This window comes from Saccostrea cucullata, unplaced genomic scaffold (genome assembly GCF_032062105.1).
Source record: "Saccostrea cucullata isolate Sc308-1 unplaced genomic scaffold, CSIRO_AGI_Scuc_v1 ctg4888, whole genome shotgun sequence".
Lineage (NCBI taxonomy): Eukaryota > Metazoa > Mollusca > Bivalvia > Ostreida > Ostreidae > Saccostrea > Saccostrea cuccullata.
Genome location: NW_026930653.1, coordinates 38,332 through 42,921, shown reverse-complemented (window position 1 = coordinate 42,921; position 4,590 = coordinate 38,332). Strand labels below are relative to the sequence as shown.

The following is a 4,590-nucleotide window of genomic DNA, read 5'->3' as shown; positions in this document are numbered from 1 at the left end:
ATTAAACCGGCTTAACCCAGCAGGCACACAACATTGAATAAACTTTGAGTCAACGTTGTTCTTCTATGTTGATTCAACATTGATTTTATGTTAGATTTTGAAAATTTGTATCAACGTTGAAGTCAGAATATTGAATCAACATTGATAATCAACGTTGATTAAATGTTGAAAAAAGGGCACACAAAATTGAATAAACTTTGAATCAACGTTGTTTCCTATGTTGATTCAATATTGATTTTATGTTAGATTTTGAAAATTTGTATCAACGTTAGTCAGAATATTGAATCAACATTGATAATCAACGTTGATTAAATGTTGAAAAAAGGGCACACAAAATTGAATAAACTTTGAATCAACGTTGTTTCCTATGTTGATTCAATATTGATTTTATGTTAGATTTTGAAAATTTGTATCAACGTTGAATTGTTAACATTGAATCAACATTGATAATCAACGTTGATTTATGTTGAAAACAGTTGATTCAACATTTATTCAATTAATTATTTTGGAAATGGGGGGGGGGGTGTCATATAGTAATAATATGGAATTATTGATAATATTGTATATGTACCATGTAAGGATAAAAGAAAGCCCAAACATACATTTAAATTGGTTTAATCTAATCTGTTATCAAAATCTTCATGAAATATTTATTTTATCATTAAGAAGAGGCCCATGGGCTCAGATAAGCTACATGTATAAATGAAAGTTCCATCATTAAGAGTCGGCATAATGTCATTTTCTACGGCCACAATCCTTTCTCCGGGGCCCATTTGAGATAATTTTCCAAAGCTTCCACAACCTGTTTTTCCGTTGTATTGTATATGCTCATCATGACTTCTAAAAAAACATGAAATATAAAACCCCAAAAATAAATGAATTTCTATTAATTCATTACAGCAAAAAGATGAAAGGATTTTTCAATAAAACAACCAAGAAATTGTGTATACATTGTTTAAATCCAATATGATCACCTAATTACCTTTGATCAATTTGAAGAAATTAGTAGATCCAAAGGCATGTTTTTCTTTCCCGAGATATTCATATAAATTATCAGATTATAAGACATAACTTTGTTCGTCATACATCTGTGACTAATTCAACTTTCCAAATTAAAAAATGCAAGTTGCATTCATAAATTCATTTAAAATCCTCAAACTTACCGCATTAATTCGTTAATCTTCCCTTTTTAGATAGTCTCTGGATACACATGTGCTCCTCTGTTTACCCGAAGAGATGTCAAATTAGTCGAACAAAAAATGATCGCATTATTAGATAGAACATACGCTTACTGTTTCGAATACGCATTGTAAAAACATGATGCATAATCTTGTACATAGATCGTGTATACTGTCATCGCGGTTAACATGTAATGCTGGATAATTGCACAAAATATTAGACTGACAAAAAAAAAAAAAAAAAAAAAAAAAAACAAGTCGGACAGGCACGGATCCAGTTAAAATCTTTTTTTTATTGGGTAGAAGGGTTCACCCAAGTAAAATAAAAATCTAAACCAGACATGCACAAAGGACAAGATAGGGTAACAGCCGATTTTTTTATATAAAAATCAGAACACTGAAAAAACTGTGATAGTTTGTAGTTAAGAAGTTAAAATGATGCTTACTTTAAGACAAGCACTAATTTTGATTCAAAGGCTACATGGAAGCCGCTAAAGGGTTCAGAAATAGGACATTTTCCCGAATTTCCTCAATTCTGGTGGATTTTCATCATATTTTGGGTGCATTTCTCTTCGAAAAACATAGAGCACACGCTTGCCTATCTGAGATTTTTACATATATACTGCATCTGATATCAGAGTATAAAATATATAAATTTGGTAGATAGACAAGCGTGTGCTCTCTTATGTTTTCCGAAAGAAAATGTGCTGTAAAATTAGTGAAAATTCGCAAAAAAATGAGAAATTTCGAAAATTGACCTATTTCCTGACCTCACTGCGACCTCTGTGCATTCTTAATCTTAAAACCAGTACTCATTTTGTGGCAGGGGTGACAACAGGTTTTTATGGATAAACTGTTGTATCATTCTGAAAGACACCCAAAATCAGGGGCGAAAAGGGGGTTTTACCCTATCTTGTCCTTTGTTGACAAGCAAAATTTAGATAAATATAAGAGGCAGTACAATCGTAGTGGCAGGACAAGAAGAAATTTACTTACGGGAGACTTTGAGTGACTCTGAGTGAATCAATTTATATTATTATATGATTTAATAATTACCATCTCTCTGATTGGCTGAGATCCAACTATGTTAGGAAAAAATTACGTTGTATTGACCTGTACGTAACGTTCCAGGTCAATACAAGAATTTACTTCCTCTACATTGATCTAAAAATAGATTTGGGAATTCCAAATTTATATAAATTGTATTAGAAAGCTATTTAAACGACTATGATTTTTATTTTCATGTGGACAAAACATAAGCGAATAAAGATTTTAGGTGAGGGTGGTAGGAGGGGATGCAGGATTTACCCTCCAACACTTTTACTGGAAAAACATTTTTTTTACTTTTTGCTGTCAGTTTTCCCTGATAATACTCCTACCTTTCGAAATCTATCCTACAAAAAAACTGACATTATATATTTCTTTTATGGCTACTAAAATTGATTTTTCAAGAAAAAAATTGACACGACTGTTAAGGTTATGAAAATCTAATTCTGCTACTCTCTTGTATTTGGCTAGGACTTAATAAAATGCAAACAAGTAATGAGCTGTATCATTTTATCAGTGAATCATACAATGAAACAATCATTGCTGTTTTGAGGACAAAACAATGATTTAGCCATCTTCGAAGTACATATTCATATTCATTTCAATGCCTTGCCTGTCTAATATACATACCTTTACTGTGTCACATGTCCTAAAGGGCCTGTTGAACACCAGGCACCCATGGTCCTCCTTGTAACGGAAGTGATGAGAAGCAATGGGAGGTAATATATAATACAAAGTCTTTCTGTCAATTTTTTTTGTTCGCTTCTGATAGGCTGATCCATTTCTGAAATAACGTGCTTTTTGGGCCCTACAAACTTTCTTAATGATGCATGCTAGAAACTGCAATTATTGTGACATATTTGCCTTTGGAGAGTGGAGGGTGAGGGGTTATGTCCTAGCTGAGCAAGCTTCCTTCACCTCCTTTTCATTTCTATGCTTGTGTTAAAGATAAATATGTATATTTGTCACCAATTTATTACAAAACATGCAAGAATGCAGGGCATTCATGTTTTGAATTGCTTGAATTCTGTTCATATTTCTTCGAATAAATCTGTATTTTTCTCATCCAAAATATATTTGTTTGTAAATTTGAAAATTGAAAATGTGGAAAATCTGTCACCAATTGAGCAAGTCTGGGATATTCTTGGTTGTCGTTTAAAGGGTCCCAACCTTCTGATATAAATTTCACTTAAAAAAAAATAAATTTTGTGATATTGATTTTCATAAACTAGCATAACATTAAAGCCACATGGAAAAAAGTTTGCATTATTATAGCGCTGGTTATTTTTTTTCAGAAATGATATTTATGTTAGATCATGATATGAAGAAATTGAACACAGGGAACAAACGAAGAGGTTGCCTGACTGGGTTTTCATCATTCATCCGTTGTCCACGTAATTTTCCCCAAAAGTAAATTACTTTAAAAAATTACCTGTTTTTAAACTCCCTGATTATCACAGCGTCAAATCCCGTAAAGGATTGGGACTCGATGCTATTTCTACATTGTTTACACTTTCTTTGAATGGAACACGTTATGACATAGGGGGACAAAAGAGTTGTCACGCCAATGCATTATCCTTGTATTCATGATTTGTCTAAATATACGAAAGAAAGAAATACAAAAATTAAAATGCTAGTTATTCGTGGAGGAGAAATTTTAAAGTTTATTAATTTCGAATTGAGCATTTTTTTTTACTTCAATGATATAAAATAATTACTGAATGTGATTGCAACTAATTCAATTGTGATTGTAATGTTCTGGGAGGATGGTTGAAGGTCTCTGAGGTACAGGTGGTGTGATGTTTGTTCTAAAAAATTAGGGTTAATTGAAATAATTCGTTTAAAAAAAATCTCTGAAAATCTTTGAATTAAAAAAAAACTTTGAAAATCGAGTCTTTTAAAAAAGGGGAAAAAATCATAAGTTATTTACCTGCCATTTCACTTCATGGATCTGTATGGTTGTGTACGAGTTTCTTTCGATTTCATCGCATTCCACATTTGAGTGGTGGACAATGAATCTTTCGAGATGTTCAAACTTCATCAAATTGATGGCAATCATAATGCATTCGATGAGAAAAAAAAAATATTTATGATGAAGTAAGTGAAAGAAGAAGGAAATCGTTTGAAGCTCAAATTAAAAAAAAAGCTAAAATTATGGAGATATGCCTAGTATATGTAAATGGAGTCTTCATAGCGAAGTAAAAGTCCATACTATAAATGAACAAAAAGAAAATTCAACTGCTCTTCCAATAGATTGTCTATAAGTAAAGCTTTTTGTTGCAGTACATGTATCTGCACTAAAGATTGAACGCAATTATTATTTGGCCACTTTAAATCAGAACCATTTGCTACACTATTCCCTAAT

The 4,590-nt window shown here is 31.8% G+C and overlaps 1 long non-coding RNA gene across 1 annotated transcript; it reads right to left on the bottom strand.

Moving 5' to 3' along the window:
• Window positions 1-599: 599 nt before the first annotated feature.
• Window positions 600-1,248, bottom strand: LOC134229487 (uncharacterized). Its single transcript, XR_009984182.1, has 2 exons — window positions 1,164-1,248; window positions 600-840 (listed from the first exon to the last, which is right to left on the bottom strand). It is a non-coding gene; the product is annotated as an uncharacterized LOC134229487 (long non-coding RNA).
• Between the last annotated feature and the right edge of the window lie 3,342 nt (window positions 1,249-4,590).